We start from the raw sequence: 18793 nt of genomic DNA on the forward strand, positions 1-18793 counted from the left end.
TGAAGGCTGGTGGGATGCCAGCCACGCCCCTGGGTCTTCCTTGGCATCTGTCTATCCAGGCTAAGGTCCTGCTTGCAGCGAGCATCCAGGGATGCATTAGAGGAATGATGTTTCTTTCTTGAGCTCCGAACATCCAATTTCCCCTCAGGGACCCCAAATGACCCAGTCATCCGTGAACAGAGATATTTCTTTGGGAAATTGGTTTCCATTTCCAGCCTCCACACCTCATGGCATAACATATTTCCCACATGTCAAGTTAAATGTGCTGTTGTCTATCCTGATTTTCCCTTTGTCTCAGGAACTGAGCAGGCAGGGGCTTGTGCCCAAGGCTGTGTCAACCAGGGAGCCACATGGCAGTTTTATGGACTTTGCGTCCTGCTCCATCAGCTGACTTTTCTTCTTTCTCTTGCCTGTGATCCCTTGAATTCTTCTTCTCTGCATTGTCTGCAGTTCTGGATATCCTGATGTGTACAGAACTCATCCGCTTTTCTACATCCTTCCTCGCAAGAGAGTATGGGGAGAGTTGTGTGGAGAAGGAATGTGAAGTCTTGGCAGGGCCTTATGGATGTCTGTCATGGTCATGACGAGGAAAAGTGGTCGTAGGGTCAAGACGGCTGCGTATCTATCTTCTCTCTGGGTTCAGGTATAAAGGGGGCTGGAGAATCTTCTGGCTATAGATTTTCAATCTGTAGTAGTGTGGACCATAGGTATTTTTTATAGATGGCAGTGTTTTGGCAATCGCCAATATTCAATTGCACCTGTATCCCAGATTTTTTAAATTGGGCCTCAGGTATACAGAATTGGGTTAAACATAGTTCTTTTCATGGCACATTGTTATCACTGGCCCTCTTTTATTTATTAAAAAATATAATAAACACTTGTGAACTCACAACTCAAAGTGAGAGTATTGTATAATATTGTATATGTATTGTATATTACCAATAACTCACAACTGCCCATGGCTCCTGCTCCATCCTGGCTCTGTACTCCCCTACCCGACAGAGCTGACCGTGATTCTGAATGTTGTGCATATTATTTTCTTATTTATTTTTTTTGTCTTTTAAAACCGCACATGATACCTAAACCTCAAATTGTTTAGTTTTACTTGTATGGAATTTTATAAAAAAAAGTACCTCACTGGATATTGTCTTCTGGGGCTGTTTTTTCCCAGCCAACTTTAAGACGTTCCTGTGAGCATCTGTACAATATTCCAGTGTGTGAGATAGCCACACTTTAGTTGTCCATTCTGCGGTGGATGGGCCTTTGGGTAGGTGACTGTCCAAATTTACAAGATGATGTTCAGTTGCCTTTCAAAATACTTGTATCGCTTTATACTCCTACTGGCAATGTATAAAATATCCATGTTAAACCACATTTTCTTGAACACTGAGAATGGTCAGATTTCTTCTGTTTCCAATTACGAATGTATAATGAAGTCTTGCAATCTTAATCTTCCACTTTCCTGACTGGCACTAAGGCTGAGTGTTTCTTCTGACGTCATTGGCTATCAGTGTTTTCATTTCTGTGAAAGTGCATATTGCTAATTTTTCTGTTGGGATGTATGTATTTTTCTTATTTTTTTAGGTGATTTTTGTAGATTCTTGATACTATTGTTGGTCGTCTATTCCACAGGTATCTTCTCTGGGTCGTAGCTGTCCTTTATCTTTCTTTGAGTCATATTTTGATGAATAAAAGTTTTTAATTTTGATGAAGTCAAACGTATCACTCTTTTCTTTTGTTGCTAGAACCTTATAAATCTTGTTTAAGAAATCTCTTCCTATCCCAGGATCAGAAAGAGACACACGCATCCACACGCACACAGAGTTGATTTTTGTGAATGATGAGTTGGAGATCCAATTTCAATTTTTACGCGTGGAGAGCCGCACTTTCCAGCTCCATGGATTGAGTTATCCCTCTTTTCCCTGTGACGATCATACTGTCTCCTTCATCTGTTCAAGTTACACATATGGGAGGATCTCTTCCTGAGCTCTCTGTTCTGGTTCATTGGTCATTTTTTCTAGTCTTATACCAACACCATTCTGTCTGAGTCACTACACCTCTATATTTCGTCTTTGTATCTGGTAAGGGAAGTTTCTCCACCTTATCTTCCGCAGAAGTGGTATGGCTGTGCTTTGTCTGTTTCTCTTCAGTATACATTTAGTATCAATTTGTCAGGTCTCTTGAAAAGGCTTGTTATTTTGAATTGAGTTGCATCAAATTTAAAGCATCTAGTTATTAATGCCTCTAGTTATGAAAACGTCCTTTCCGTGAATGTGGTATATCTCTGTGGGAGGGAGAGACTGGAGTTCATGGTTTTCTTAGAACCCTGGATTTACAGGCCGCATGCTTCGAGGATAGTGCCACCTTCTTTCTTCTTGCCAATCAGAGGCTTGTACAGCCTTATATTAGAAAACATATTCATGGGTATCTGATCTGGTCAAAAAGTTTTCTTTCCTGTCCCCAGGGAGATTGTGAGCATTAAGATGAAATCATGTCTGTAGAGGGTCTGGGGTAGTGTCTGGTCCAGGATGATACCTCAGTAATCAGAACAGAACGTGCTGTAGGGAAACGGGCCTCGCTGAGCTGAGGAATCAGACAGACCTGGCTTTGCATCCTTGCCCTCACCAACTAGGAGGCCTGGAGCAGGGACTTCACATTTGCTAACCTCGGTTTCCTTTAGTGAAATTGGGGATAATAGTATCTATGACATAGGGCTTCTGGGAAGGTTCTGTCAAGTCTGCAGTTCAGTGTTTGGTACTTGGTGAAAGACAGGGCTCAGTAAAGAGTGGTTACCGTCCCTGACTCAAGGCCAGGCTGAGACATGGACCATCTCCCTTCAGCTTCAGGAAGTGCACGGGGCCTTCCCCACCGGGTCCCGCCGCCTGCCCTGGCCTGGCGCCCAGTGTGGTCTCAGAGGCGGACAGCCCCATTGCCTCAGCTGACTTTCTGACTTACATTCTAGTCACACACAGAGGGTACACAAGATCTAAATAGGTTTATGGAAACCTGAGGCCAAATTTAAAATGAGATGACCTCTGATGGGAAGAGCAGGAGCTTCAGACGCTGCTCTCCTCTTGTGCCTGGGCTTTGTGATTTTTTTGTTCTGAATCCTCCAATGACCCCATTATGTTCAGCTGTCTCGGTAGCCGGCCTGCCTGGGGCAGACAGGCAGCTGTGCCGGCCCTTTGGAGAGGAGCTGTCTCCAGGCATCAGCTGCTCGGGCAGTCTTGGTGGTGATGGCCTGAGGTGCCCTGAAGTCTTCTGATCCTGACTCCCGGGGAATCTGGGGCTGGGGAATAAATCCAGCATCCCATACCCGCCTGCCTTCAGCCCTGGGCTGTTCCTCCACCTGTGCAGCTCTTTAAGGAGAAATCTGAACCTTGTTTGGGGCCCCTGAGGTTATCTGCTTGGTCAGAGGAGGGCAGCTGTTCTGGGGGCCTCAAATCGATCTCAGATGTGCCCAACAGGCATGCGACCTATTAAGATAGTTTCTGATACATCCCAGTGAGCTCGGATGCTCCAGCTGACAACCCTCAACTAAATCAGAGACAGGCAGTTTTGTCATTTATTTAACTTCCGCTAAGTTACATGACAGAGTGCAACAAGAAAAGTAGATGTTCCTAAGTTTCATTCTCTGTGTGAATTATATGCAAGGAACATTTTCAATTCCAGATCTTCCCTTTTTTCTAAGATCTCTGTTGTCACACAAATGAAAGGTAAGAGACAGTATGTCTAATGAGTGTTGACAACGTGCTGATCACTGTGATGGGCACTTTATATAATCATCTCCTTTAAGCTTCACGGCAGCGCTGCGGGAGTAGCGGTGGTTAACAACATAACTGCATTGTGGATGAGGGACTGAACCCCAGACATTGCTGTTTGCATTCAGTCAGCCAAGTATAAAAGGTTCCCGACATACGGTGGCACTCAGCAGGTGTTACCCATCCCTTGGGTCATACTTAAGGGTTGAGGAAGAACCTGGTTAGTTGGGTTACACTGAGGAAGATATTTAGCTTGTACTTACTGTAGAAGGTTGTTGTGATATGAGTTAATATATATGTGAATTGTAAAGACCAGTGCCTGGCACATAGTATGCACTCATTAAATATTAGCTATAATTGAAATAATATGTAATAAGTCACAATAGTCAATAATTAATGCAATAATTAATGCAATTGAGAATAATATTACTGATTATTAGAATTACCTGCTCATTTTATCCCTGTCTGGATCCGTGAAACAGGGGATCAGATGGGAGACTTACCAGAGTGTCAGGGCCCGGATGAGCGTTGTTCCTACCACAGTCTGTAGGTTGTCCCATCTCAGTGGTCAGGACTGGGTAAGGGCAGCATGAAGTGTCTCTAAGAGCTGAGCTGTTCATGTGATCTCTGGGTCCTGGCAGGGGATGGCGCTTACTCTGGTGGAGCAGCCCAGGTTTTTCTCTGGCCTATATTGTCTTTCCTTTCTCCAGTTTCCCATCCTGTGCCATCTCTTACCAGGCCTGGGAGACAGGAAAAGCTACTCCATGAGTCTGCATCCCTGCATTTTCATCATCCACACTGACCAATGGCTTGTGAGCCTAGGGGACCTGTATTAGGGGGCTTTATTCCAGGGGTCTATGGTTATTGATATGCATCTTGATTCTGGGTCAGAGATGGTTGGGAGAAGCACGTAGATAATACTTCAAAATATGCTACCTCACTTCAAAAAGCCTACGGTGTCGACTTATTTGTTCCTGTTTTGTACGTGCAGAAACTGAAGCTCACAAGCGTCACTTAGCAAGCGTACCATTTACTCATCCAGTAAGTGATCCACTAAGTAACCTCAGAGGAGGGTGGGGTTCAACCTAGGTCTATCTGAAGTCAAGACAACTAAGTACAACTTTAACTACATGTAGGTTAGACAGTTTGACTGTTTCCCACATGCTCTTGGGCCCTTTTCTCTTTTTTCCCTCGTTCTTTTTTCTCTCTGCACTAGGGTGGCTATCTACTAATCTTGTCTTTCTGTATCCAGTTTGCTGTTAAATCTGCCTGATGAATTCTTAACTCGATCTATTTCAGTTCTAAAATGCCTTTTAAAAGTCTTTCTTACACACTCCAATTTCTGTTGCAATTCTCCATCTTTTCATCCATTTTGTTCATCTTTTCTTCTATTTTCATCTTGTTAACAGTTCTTTTAAAGTCCTTGTCTGCTAACTCAAATATTGGGATAATCTGTGAGTCTGTTTCTGTGATCTTTCTTCCCTTGATTATTGGTTAAATTTTCTTGCTTTTTCATACGTCCAGTAATTTTTTATTGTATGCTGGTCATTACATACAAAAAACTGTAGAGGCTGAATATTATTTTCTGCTGGAGAGGGCTCCTCCTTTTTTCTGTTAGGTGGGTAGGGTGAGAAAATGATTCCTTTGGTCCAATAAAACTTACACAATATACATTGCACACCAATCAGGGCTCAGTGCCTCTTTAAGGTTTCCATTGTCAGGCAGTCTTTCTCATTGCAAAGATGAACCTGCAGTTTCTCTTACACCAATTAATTAAACAAGTACCTTCATTAATATACAGTCATCCTGTTTATTCACGGTAAAGCCAAAGAGAGAGAGAGTCAATCAGTTGGAAGGTGATTTTCTTAATGTAAGCAGATGACTAATCTGGCCTTGGTTTCCATTTATGACAGGTGCCATCTGGAGAGCCCTCCAGGAGGGGTGCAGACATTGATGAGATGGGATGTGGGAAAAGTCGGTGTAAATCCACCTCTGGCCATCTGGATCCCAACAGGGAAACCCTGTATAGTAATCAGCACTAAAAGCCACTCACAGGGGCAGCAGGAAGGGTGGAAGTCTTTCTTAATGGACCCTCTCTGATGCTTGGGCCCTCTCAGGGACCTAGTTTCCTGTCTTCGTGGCCTTCCAGTAATTCACTAGCATAATGAAGCTCTTCATCTGGGAGTGAAGACTTGGGGAAGATGTCTGAATTGGAAAAAGAAACAAATTTCTAGTTAGGATGATCAGATTGCTAGCCTCTTCAACCAGTACAAGTAAAATTGAGTGTGAAGAACTTTTTGTACTAATTTGGTTGTGACCTTTCAGGTTGACCTCCATCCCCTCATGTCAGGCTTGGTCTTGGTCCTAAACCACATGCATGGGCTGGTTTTTGTCCCCCTCCTCACTCCAGATCCTCGCAGCTTGTGTTGTGAATATGGGTTCCCATGTTCACAGCATTTCCTGTCTGTACTCCTATGATGGCTTGGCCTCCCTCCCTGTCTTTAGTGTTGATCCAGCCTCTGGCTACATTTCCTCAGGCTGCCCAAAGTAGTCCCACCAGGCTCCTCGATCTTCTCTCACCCTTGGCCCACCAGGACACGCACACAGAGCCCCACTTGCCTTTCTTTGTGTCTCTGTTGTGTCTCTGTTGACCCCAGTAAACCTTTTAACTGACAGCCTGGTATGCGCTCATCCCTGAACTGAGGCTGTGACAGTAAGTGAAGCAAAATTCGTGCTGTTGAGCAGCTGCATTCTACCTGAGGAGACAAGTTTCTCCGTTCTTAACAAGATAGGACTGTGTTTAATTTTGTGCTAAATGGTGTGGTGCTGATAAGTGCTGGAGAAAATCTGATGAGAGAAAACTTAATGTAGCTTGGAGGGAGAAGAGGTAGATCTTGACCTGGGATGTGTGTTCCCACGCACTTGTGGACTTTGGCCAACGTCCTCACCAGCTGGCAAGGTGTCTGGCAAACAACGACGAAAGAAATGAAAAGATAAATAGAGTTGTAGGGGCGCCAACCCCCACACACCAGAATGGTGATAACTCACGGTCTCTAATGTTGGCAGCTTAGTCGGAACAATATTGCATATTTGATCTAGTCTGGAGTTCACAATATCTAAGTTCATTCATGCTACTGCTAATATTAGCAAAATTATGGTTCAGGAGCCAGAGTTGATATATTGATATTCAATATGACATACGCATTCTTGAAAAACAGCTCCTAGTTAAATCCACGTTGAGGTTTTGTGGTTTCTCAGTGAGGTTTCCATGGATCCCTGAGTGTTAATGAGAGTGTGGTATTCATGAGCAGATGAAGAAGGCTGGCCGATGGCTTTGCATCCAATTAGACGTTTTTCCTGTGAGATATTTTGTTTCATTCTTTCTGAAAAATTTAAATTGCAAGAAAAATTCTTTTGGCCACAGAATTCGTAATAATCTTCCTCCCACAAATCTAAAATAATCTGATGAAAAATTCAAAGCCTGGTTTTTAAAATACCTCCCAGGCTTACTTCAGCACGGGGCTCCTCTGGCAGGGAAGCCTTTCCTTGGTCTTTACGCAAAAGTTCATGGAAGCGATGGGTCTCCAGATCTCTTGGAACCTCTGCAGGCATCATGGGATCTACCCTGAATCTCTCTGGCTGGCTCTAGGGAGCCTCCCCATGCCATTTCTCCTCGAAATAAGATACACAGGAGGTGCTGTCTTCTCATCAAGCAGGGTCCACGTCACTGCCTCCTGAATTTGTGTCCCCACCACGTCTCACCAGCTGTGCGGCACTTCCTATGCTGGGTGCTTTTTCTGCCTCCGTTTTCCCGTTTGTCAAATGCAAACATACCTAACTCTTAATAGGACTATTTAGAGGCTTATCTATGGTTTTTTAAAGTGCGTTGTCTGGTGTATTATTGACACTCAGTAAATAATACCTCTATCAGTGGAGACTAGCATGAAATGAGGGAGCACTCATCTTAGGTGGAAAACTTAAGGAGGCACCAAGGAAAAGAAAAAACACTTCAGAAATAAAGATAGATAATTTTTTAGAAAATTGAAATTAATGCAAAATCCATGATGAACGAAATGTCAGCATTTTAAGTAAATATAAGATCAGCATTGCTGAGTTTTTCTTTGGCTCCAGTATGGCTCAGCCCGGCACTTGTAGTGATGTGTAACTACACACCTATGCCTGTTCCTGTCCCTTCACTCCTGTTCCACCCGCCAGGAAGTCCCTCTTCCTCTGTCGCCCACTAGGGATCTGAAAATGAGATGGAATTGGGTGGGGGATGGTCCACCTTGCAGGGCTAGTTTCACCAAGCCTCTGGGCTTGCTGAGGACACAGTGTTCAGAAAACCATGGGTGTGTCCAGGAGTGTGCAGGCCTGAATTGGGACTGAAGAATCAGAGTCCAGGCCGGGGAGTGGAAACCAGACGCAGCGGGCGGCAGAGGCAGGTGAGCTGCGGTTGGTGTGGTTAGCACAGTGTGAGTGGCGCCCGACGGGCTGCCTGCCAGGGCTGCCTTCTCATGGGGCAGCCCCTTCCCTTCCCTCATCCCATTCCAGCTTCTTTTTGAGCTTATGGTAATCCAGTTAGAGGAAAGCTGTTCAGCCCTATCATATATGAATTTAGCTCCTTCTTTTGTTTGTGCTACTAGCAGTTCTGAAGAGGAGAGAAAGAGAACAGTTGAAATAGTGCTGGAGATTCCACCCACCATTCCACACCAAGTGGGTGAGCCCCAGAGTGAGCGCACCGGGGGTGGCGGGAGGCTCCGTCTGGCCTCAGTTCCTGTGTACCCATCACGTTGTGAAAACCTTGCAATGCCGAGTGTGTCCTTGTGTTTGTGCACCTGTGTGTGCATATGTGAGACTGTGCACCATGGTAACCCTGTGTCAGCCAGGTAACCGCTTCCTGTGGCTTTCAAAAGAAGAAGCAGCGACGTTGTCCAGTAGTGGAGGAAAGATGCTGGCTTGTTCTCTCGGTACCTTCTGGGCAATTGAAGGGGTTTCCTGTTAATCCAGCTTCTGCTACGTTTCCTCAGCCTGCTCCAAATAGTGCTGCCAGGCTCATAGATCTTCTCTCACACTTTGCCCACCAGGACTGACACACACAGCCCCACCAGCCTGACCAGCCATGATTTTCACAGCACATGCTGACTTAAAACCTAGCCTTTGGGTGAGATGCAGTTTTGTTATTTTGTGTGTTCATCTGTTCACTCCTTTAACTGCCTGTAGTTACTGAGTTAGGACTCCCAGTCACATACTGTGCCGGCTGCAGAGGTGCCAAGCCTAGGAGGGTATGGGCCCAGCTTCAGGAGCTCATGTTCCAGTGGAGAGTGACCCCATGTGAACAGCTGATTCCAGAATAGTGCGAGTAGTGTTGGGGGACAGAGTTTTGTGGGGTGATGGCCCCTCTTCTTTCCCAAGTCCTTGAGTGGACCCCGTGAGTGTCCCATGCTTCTTCATGGGAGCAACTAGAGCTGTCCAGCTTTCCCAGCAGCTACAGCCTGGGTCTTTGCAGCTGCTGGTGTGACCATGTCCCTGGCAACCTTTTCCCTCTGGCCAGTGCTCCCAGGCTCAGCCCTCCTCCCGCTCCTGCAGTGCGCCTCTCCTGACCTCCTCAGCCTCCTGTGAACTCCTTCCAAGCTGTGCTGGGTGAGGAGGTGCAGCCTGGTGGGTGAGGCAACCCCCTAGAAGGTGGGAGCCGCACTGTTTATGTGAGGCCTGGGAACCCACGTGGGACACAGGCAGCTGTTCTTGCAATTTATGAGGGTCTCCAGGGCCCAGAGCCCACCGTTTGGCCAGCTCTCCATAGCACCTGCTGTCTGCTTTCTTTAAATCTGCCAGGATCACAGCCGATGCTTGGCCTCCATCAGGACTTCCAGAGTTTCAAAGTTAACAGAATTATCCTAATGATATGAACAATCAGAGGATTACAATTTGGCTGCAAAAGGACATCAGAGAGTCAGTAGTGTTATTTTCCCAGGATGTGCTTCTGGGGATGGCGACGGCATAGCTGGCTGCGATTCTGCCTCACCACTGGTCTGGTTGTACAATGCTACATTCTCTATTATGCTAAAACATCTGGGAGAAACATGGATGATAGAATCAGTCACCCCAGGAATTGATCCAAATGGCATTTGTTTTGCAGATTTTTCCAAATATTTAGATGTTTGGCATACGTAGACTTTTTTTGTTTGATTTTTTTGGCATCATACGAGCGTAAGCCCGTTGACTTCATTTCTGTATCAATATCAATGTTTTCCTTTGCTAATATTTAATGTGCTGTGTCACGGAGAGCTGAATAAATATGAAATATGGAATGGACTTGTGCTAAACAAATTTTGACTGTGACATTGAGGAAAGGTTTATCTTTCTCCATTGTTTGCTGGAAGAAAATTTTCTTGTCCATTATATTTATCCAGCCGCACTGTTTTCTGTTCTTCCTTTTTGTTTTTTTTTTTAGTGAGGAAGATTGGCTCTGAGCTAACATCCATTGCCAGTCATCCTCTTTTTTGCTTGAGGAAGATTGTCCCTGAGCGCATCTGGGCCTGTCTTCTTCCACTTTGTATGTGTGGCACCTTCACAGTGTGGCTGATGAGTGGAGTAAGTCCACACCTGGGATGTGAACCCGTGAACCCTGGCTGCTTTGGCAGAACGTGTGGGACTTTAACCACTCTGCCACAGGGCCGGCCAGCTTCTGTCCCATTTCCTAAATTACAAGTTTCAATTTTTAAAACTGACCTTGGTGAATCATGCTTGCTTTCAAAAGATTTTTTTTATGCATTTCTTTTCATTGTGCAAGTAATTCATGTGGGTTGTACAAAAAATTAGATTGTTCAGATAAGCAGATAGAGAAAACAATTTAAAATCATCAATAAGCCCCTCACCCAGAAATAATGACTTCAAACATTTTGTTTGGTGTTTGTTTGTTCAGATATATTTATTTGCCATTTGTTCAGTAAATATTTGTTGAATTCCTAATTTGGACTCAATACGTGGAATCATTTTACAAGTATTCTTTGAGGCCTGCTTATTTCTGCTAGATGCATACATCTTTCCTAGTCAATAGATGTGGGTTTACATTGTCTTTTTAAGTGTTTTTCAGTTGTAAAGGAATATTGACGTATTTTGTTATTTTTCAGTTTCAGTTATTATAAGTTTCTATTGTTATGAACATTGCTGCAACAAAGGTGCTTGTAAATATTTCCTTGGATGCTTGTCTGATTAGTTTGGAAAGATCTTCATATGTATTTATATCCAATTATAAAAGGAGATGTAGAATTCACTTATACTCTCTCCCCCCATGCCCCAGTATTCGTGAGTCCCTGGTGACGAAGTTACTGTCTCCTCAGTGGGTTTTCTCCCATGTTGCAGCCCGGCTCGCACTTCGTTTCATGGAGTTTGCATTTGATTGTGCTTCAGTTTTTCCGTTTAAATGTGATACTCTGAGAAAGTCTTCCCTTCCTCTCCATCAGACTAGATTTGTATTCTTATTGCTGCCACCCAGCCCTCCTGCAGTATCTGTACCTCTGTCCTATTGAGATCACTGAGGACAGGGATGCTGTCTATTGGGCTCACACTGGCTTTCCAACCCGTTAGCCTGGTGCTCAGCCCATAAATATCTGTTGAGTGAGTGAGAGTAACTGTCTGCGGTTGTCTAGGCTTTTCTTTGATTTTTTTTTCTACCCCGTAGGAGACTTCTGTGCCCTGCCACCAGTTAGGAGGCCTTGGTTTTACTCTTTGTGTTGGTGTAGAGACTTTCTGTCGTAACTTGGATGAGAAAATATTGACTCACATACATGAAAATTCCAGAGCTGGGGCTGGCTTCAGGTATGGCTGGATCTGTAAACTCAGTGATGCTCCCAGAATTCACCTGCACATTTCGAGGACTGGCTTTCCTGGCAGCCGACCTCGCCCTCCGGCAGGTGTTCCTCTCTCTGGTGAGGGGATGGCCCTCGGTTGCTCCAGGTGTAGATCTTATTTCTTCCTGAGGATTCCATCAGACCTCCCAGGGGGCACTCTGAGTGGCCTGACTAGGGGCACAGGCCCTTTTTAAACCTTCTGTTGTGCTCGAGGGGAGGGGGTCTTCGGGGCCCCTGGGTCCTACAGGAAACCAGAAGGAAAGAGAGGAAGGCCACACTCTAAAGTTGCTGTGAGGTCTTCAGCAGCGAGACCTCTCGGAGCCTTGCGTTGTTGTTTCTGATGCTGTTCATGTAGAAAATTAGAAAAGTAGTGCTGGCGTGTTGTTATGAGGGCCCGATGGAACAAAGGCTGTGAAGGCACTTTGGCAATTATAAGACAATTTGAAAAAAGAAAAGCTCTTCCTAGTCTAGATTCGGAAATTGTCTTTACCCGCCAGGTGCAGTTGGGCGAACTGTGTGTTCCAGGGGTTACAGAGGGTGCCAGCTGGAGGTGTGGTCTACGGCAGAACGTTTCTGGATTCTGTAATCGCCTGATTGGTGGCATGGTTGTGTTAGGGTCAGGTCTGTCACAGCTCTTCTGCTGGCATTTTGGTGGATGCCTGGCTTTAGGAAGGGGCCTCGGCAGAGCTGAGGAGCCAGTGACGGTGCAGGGGGAGAGAGCTCGCCTCTGCTCCAGGACACGCCTGCCTGCAGCCTTGTCCTGCAGACCACCAGCTCCTCCAACTCCATTTCTCTTAACCTCAGACCACTGATCTGCCCATTTTTTGCTATATGACTTCAGACCCACTGCTGAGTCACTCTGAACCTTGGACTCCATTCTCTGTAGAACTATCCCAATTGTGCACTTTAAAATGAGGTAATTTGTGGATGCCATGTGGCCCAGGGCCTAGAATTTGGAGTATGTTTACTCAGTGCTCACTGTCTCCCTGGCCTGGTCCTTCTGATGGCTCCCCACAGGACCAGTAGAGACATTTTGCCTTGGAGGATGTGCCAGAATGTAACCTTGGTCCTTCCTAAACCTCTGGACCACTGAGACCCCTTTCCCTGGTGGCCGCCGCCCTCACAGCAGAGTTTCACTGAGTCGCTGCACGAGGGTGAGTATCTGGAGAGTGGGATCCAGGTGCTGAGCTCAGGGTTGGGTGGCCAGGGTGGGGGGTGTGGCTTGGGAGTGGGCACTGTGAGGAAGAGGACCCCAGCTCTGGGGTGCAGAATGGACCTAGCAGGAGAGGGGGCTGGAGAAGCCTCTGGGAGATGTGAGGGTCATTGCAGGAACTCAGCAGAGGAAATCTGAGGTTCTGATTTTGCTCGAGGTGTGGAGGAAACCTTGAAGAATGCAGGGGGAAGACAGGAGACGTGACTTAGCTCTGGGTAAGGTGCACAAGGTGAAAGCTAGCCTGGGCGCTCCCGCCTCAAGCATGTGGTTGCCACCCGCTTTCTCTCCATTATACAGCACAGGCTGTGTCCAGAGTGGGGGCTTCAAAAGCGCATCTGAAACAATGACAAGAAAAAGAGCCGGGGCAGTTGGGTTAGAAGGTCCACTGAGCGAGGGGTGGTGCTACCGAACCTGAAGTGAGTTCGCTCACCCGTCGCGTAGCAAGCCAATCTGTGACACCGGGGGTGGTGGAAGAAAGTAGGAACTTTATTTTTGCACAGCGCTGAGCAAGGAGAGAGGGCAGCTAACGCTGAAATCCCAGACTCCCCGAAAAAGCTAAAAGGAAGGGTTTTTATTTGGGGTTTTCGGTAGGGGAGGGAGAGCATATGGCCTTGCTGGTCGGAGCGTTCCCACCAGCCTGTCTCTGGCCTTGAGACACTTGCAGAGAGGAGGGAGCTCATGGCCTTGCTGGTCAGAAGCTTTCCCACCAGCCCATATCTCTTTGTGGGGAGGAGATGGTCCAGGTGCTTGTCCTTGACGGTGTCTGTCTCCATGGAGCATAGTGGATTCTGGAGCCAGGAAGCCAGAGAGTAAGCACGGAATGAGTTTTTTGGTTTTAACCCCATATATGCTGGGTTTAGTGTGGGGAAACTGATATCAGGGTCGATATCAGCGGGAGTGGAGGGAGAAGAAATACAGAATGAACTCATGTATCAGGAAGGACGCCTTCACTGCCAGCGACAGAAAACACAAGACAAACACCAATTTCCCTCTCAGGACAAGGTGTCTTCAGGCAGGCTCTCCAGAGCTTGAGTGATCACTCAGCAGTGCCACTGAAGTAAGTCCCTGGCACTTTCTTCCTCCATTCGACTCGGCCTGAGTACTTGCTGTCCCCCGGGCCTCGGGGCAGTGGCAGGAGCTCCAGGTACACGTCAGTGTTGGGGGACGAGGGGGAGGGAAGCTGAAAGGAGGAGACATCGCCAGCTGCATCAGGCCATATTTTCAGGAAGGCAGAAGCTTTCTCAGACCCCCCCCAGCAGACTTCTCTTTCTACCTCACCGGACAGAACCGTGTCTCGTGACCACTGCCAGCTGCAAGGAAGGAGAGTCATTAGCTGCTGCAGCCTCTGCAGTAGTTGGGGGGTTGGAAAAGTGCGTGGGGTGAGCCCCAGCAAGTTCTCTTGATCCTGTGGGCTTAAGCCTGGGTGACTGAGGGGCTGCAGGCTGAATTAACACGGTGAGGGAGCTCCGCAGGCAGGAGGGACTTTGGAGGGAAACCGATGAGCCCGACATTCCCAGGTGCAACTAAATAGAAACCCAGCTGGCCCTGGAAATGCAGCCTGGCGGCGGGCTGGAGATAGACATGGAGGTGGCCGTCCCAACTGTGGGGTGAACGTGACCCCAGAGTCCTGTCCAGGCAGCAGGAGGGAGAGGGGCCAGGGGCTGTGCTGGCGGTGCAGCCTGGTGGAGGCCGGAGGAGAGGGGCCCGACCAGTGGATGGATGGGTCCAGGAGCCTCTGTGGGAGGGGAACTGCTTCAGGAGAGCACCACTGGGCGGAGTGTGGTGAGCACAGAGTCAGTAGGAAAACCAAGTCAGTTTAGGTGGGAGTGGTTTAGAGAGAGCTTTGTTGGGACTTGAGTCTAATTCTGGGTGAGGGAAGGCAGTCGAGGGGCTGCACCTCCAGAAGCCTGGGGCTGAGGGCCGAGTCTGCAGGCTGTGTGTCTCAGGTCCCTGTCCTTGCCCCGGGGAGGTGCTGAGCGGCTGGGAAATCAGCTGGGTTCCGGCTTCAAAAGAGGGCTGGTTCCTTCTCCCAGCTCTTTGTTGTGGCTCACAAGGATCTGGAGGGCATCGCTGGGAGTGTGGGAATAGAAAGCCGTGCATGGAATCGTGTGGGTGATATGGAAACATGGCCATTTGGGAGCCAAATATTGAAATATCTTTCTTTCTGAGGCTTTTGCAACCCAAATATATAAAACTGCATATATGAACACACCGTGGTACATTACAGACAATCTGATGCTTGGGTCTAAAGTTTTAATTTAAGAAAATTTAATTGCAAAGCTCTAAAAATAATCAGAAATGTAAATAGCAGAGCAGGCCTGTCATAATCACCAAACTTAAAACCATAACTGGAAAGAGTATAAGATGATGTAGAAAAGGTACCAGTTGATAAAAGAATCTGATTCTTCCAGATGTCAGCAGCCTGTGCTAGAGGTGGGGGCAGGGTCCATGTGTGCCTGGAATACCCAGACCCCATGGTCTGAGCCTCCTTCCACAGCCTGGCTGGAGCTCGGCCCTGGGCCATGTCTCCCTCCCTAGTATTTCTGCAGCTCCCCTGGGAATGGCGACATTTACAATAACCAGGGCTGGTCACTCCTTGCTCTGTCTGCCAGCCTCAAGGACCAGGCCAGTGCTCTGCCCTTTTGCTGAATGGAAAGCTGTTTTCTTCTCTCTGCTATTGTGTCCCCTGGTGCCATTTTCCCATCCCACAGCCAAGAGAACCTCAGATGCCCTCATCTCTCTCAGTCATTGTCAGGGGGTGGGGCTGGCTGTGCCCAGGTCAATTTGCCTGGGGTGAGGGTGGTGGTGAGACTTGTAAATTGACCCAAGAAGGCCATGCTTGAGGAGGGACCAGCACAGATGGGAAGCCAGTGGCCCTGTGGGAAGCTGGGGGTAGGTAGGTAGTGTTGAGGGCCTGTGATGGCAGGGAGGATGTGATTTTGAATAGGGGGTTCAGCATGGTCTTGGTGGGAAGGTGGCATTGAGCAAAGATATGATGGAGGTGAGGGAGTGAGCCATGTGGGTGTAGGGGGGAGCACCCAGCAAGGGACCAAGCAAGTATAAAAGTCTGCAGTAGGGCATGCGCCTAGTGTGACTGTGCTGAGGGACAGTGAGGAGGCCACCAGGACTGGAGGAGAGTGAAGGATGGGGGAGAGGGGACATGTGGTCTGAGGTGTGATGGGGGATGGGCGGATGGGCTCATGCAGAGCCTTGTGGCCATTGTGGGGACTGTGGATTTTCCTCTGAGTGAGATGAGGGTCTTTGTAGGGGTCTGAAGGGAGGAGGGACATGACCTGACTTAGTATTAAGTGAGCATTTTGAGAAGCGTGAAGGATCTGCTTCTAAGCTCACAATTTCACCTGCTACAGTTTCGTGGATGCTGTTAGACATGAGACACCTGGTCAGAGATAAAGGATTTTATCACTCGCAGCACAGCAGCGAGCACAGCTTGAGCTTCTTGTTCTCATCCATTCCCCTTGCTCCCCAAGTCCCAAGGGGATGATTTGGAGCAGCCAAGGTGGATGCTGTGCACACAGTGGGTCTGTGTCACCCCCAGTCTGTCAGGGGCTGTTGGCCTACCTGCCCAAGCTTTGCCGTGGAGTAAGAGAATATCTTTATTATTCTGTTCGGGAAAAAAACTGCCCTCTGTCCAGGAGGGAGGTGCTATCTCTGTCTTCCAAGGCTTTTTGTATGTAGACATCCTGGCAAGGCTAGCCCAGGACAAACGCAGTAACGCCGTGGAGAGTTACCCCCAGCCCTGTGATGATGATAAACTGAGAGGAGGCAGAGAAGCAGCAAGACCCATGCAGAGGCTGCTGCTGTGACCTGAGAGAGAGATGATGGCGCTGGACAGGGTCATAGCAATGGAAGTGTTGGGGGGAAAAATGCCAAATTCTGGGCATACAGTGCAGGTAAAGTCAACAGGATTTCCTGACAGATTGGAGGAGGGGCAAGAAAGAAGAAAGAGACAAGGAGGACTCCAGTTTGGGGCCTTAGCAATGGAAGGATGGGGTTTCTGTCACCCGAGCTGGGGCACATGGTGGGAGGGAGGCACATGTTCGGGTGGAAAGATCAGCAGTTCTGGAGATGCTGGGTCTGATTACCTATTCGTCAGTGGCTTAGAAAGCAGGGCTGTGACAGCGGGCTGAGGGCCCCTTGATCACACCTACCTGCCCAAAGCAGTGGCTGTCGTGGTGACATAGCAGCAACTGCCCTGGTCAGGAGAGGACTCCAGGCAGAAGGTGCTCTCAGCCACCGCTGTCTCTTTCCAGTCACTTGTCCTCTCATGCCACTGGGGTGATCTTCCCTTTCAGCTCCCCATGTGACACCTGCAGGGCTGTGCCTGAGGTGAGCGCACTGTGCCAGGAGGTGCAGAGCGGGCACCTGGCCAGCCTAGGAGGGCAGGGTGTCTGGGAGAGGGGGGTGCTGGTGATGTGTGGGGTCTGGGGGACTGGGGCTGTTGTCCAGGTGAAGGCGGCGAGCTCCCTACACAAGGGCGTGCGCATGGGGCCTGGAGAGGAACGAGAGCTGGGGCCTTCCAAGAGCTTCAGGATCCGAAGATTCCCCCGTCCCCCGGTGCCCGCCTCCCCCAGCTCCCAGGCACACGTGTGGGGCTTTGCACACAGTGGAGGCCCACGGAGGCTTGAGGCACCACCCAGGCCCAGGGGTGGGCAGTGGTGCCCCTCGGCCCCTGGACCTCTGCATGAAGGGACTCCTTTCCAGGATTGGGGAGGGAGGGAGCATTCCAGAGGCAACAAAGCGGGAGGAGCCCTGCAATGTGATTTTCTCCATCATTTGAGCCTCCTGCACAAGCAAAGGCTGACCTTGGGTCTGACTCTGGCCTTTGCTTCCACCTGCAAGTGACAGGGACAGGTGTCCCTGTGGGAGCCGGCCAGGGCCTGGGAACGGCTTTTTGCCTCGTCCTGGAGTATTGATGAGCATGGGGCCTGTGCCAGAGATTGTTTCCCTAAGTGACTCTGACTGTGGAGGGAGATGCGCTCCCGGTGACCTTGCAGACCCTCCAGAGTACAGTCTGTTTTTGTGTTTTCTCTTCTTTAAGGAAGGAAGGTGTGGAGCGGTTTGTACCTTTGAGGCTGAGTAATGGATCTACAATTACCAAGTATAACTTCAGAGCACTCCTTTCTCCACATTTTTAAATAAAAGTTGTCTTTCTTTCCTTGGATCCCATTGTAGCGGCTGAGCGGTTGGCTGTGGTCACTTCGCATGTGAGTCTGGAAGATGCTTTTCATCTGACACAGGCTTCCACTCAGATGAACTCACCCCCAGATGAAAACCCAGCTTCCGTAGATGAGGCCTCGGGTCTGAGGGCATCTGTACTGCAACTCCAGGAGCAACAGTATTTATAGCCGTCTTTGCCAGAGAAGGGAAGTCCCTCCCGCTGAGAGGGCTGGGGGCGGCTCTAACAGGCAGCTGTACAGAAGCTGGAGGCGTTTGATCTGAGGACGTTCAAGGGGTGCCGTGTTCTAGGGCCGCAGCCTGTCTATGGGGCAGCAAGGAGCCCTGGGTCCCTGGAGCTGTGGGTTCCAGAGAATCCCTGTGCTTTGGTGGCTTTCTGGGCTAGAATGTGGGAGGGGGATGGTAGAAGAAAGAGGGAGGTCAGTGTTCAGGAGGGCTCAGGTTCAAGACTGAACTCCCTATTTCCCACCCATGTGGCCTTGAGCGGGTGTTACCCTCTGTGTCTGGTGTTCTTCCTCTGTGGAGAAGCCCCGGTTGTGTGTGAACAGCAGCACTTCCAAATTGGGGAGGGGTTGTCCTTGGGGCTTGTTTGCTTCAGAATCTTTTTTTTTTCCCCGAGGAAGATTAGCCCTGAGCTAACTATTGCCAGTCCTCCTCTTTTTTCTGAGGAAGACTGGCCCTGAGCTAACATCCATGCCCATCTTCCTCTACTTTATATTTGGGACGCCTACCACAGCATGGCTTGCCACATGGTGCCATGTCCACACCCAGGA

General features: G+C 48.5%; 1 protein-coding gene across 2 annotated transcripts in view; it reads left to right on the forward strand.

Moving 5' to 3' along the window:
* CLSTN2 (calsyntenin 2) overlaps positions 1-18793 on the forward strand; it is a 552389-nt gene that overhangs the window by 58112 nt on the left and 475484 nt on the right. The gene's annotated exons all lie outside the window — the stretch shown is intronic.

This window comes from Equus caballus, chromosome 16, assembly GCF_041296265.1.
Source record: "Equus caballus isolate H_3958 breed thoroughbred chromosome 16, TB-T2T, whole genome shotgun sequence".
NCBI classification, from domain to species: Eukaryota; Metazoa; Chordata; class Mammalia; order Perissodactyla; family Equidae; genus Equus; species Equus caballus.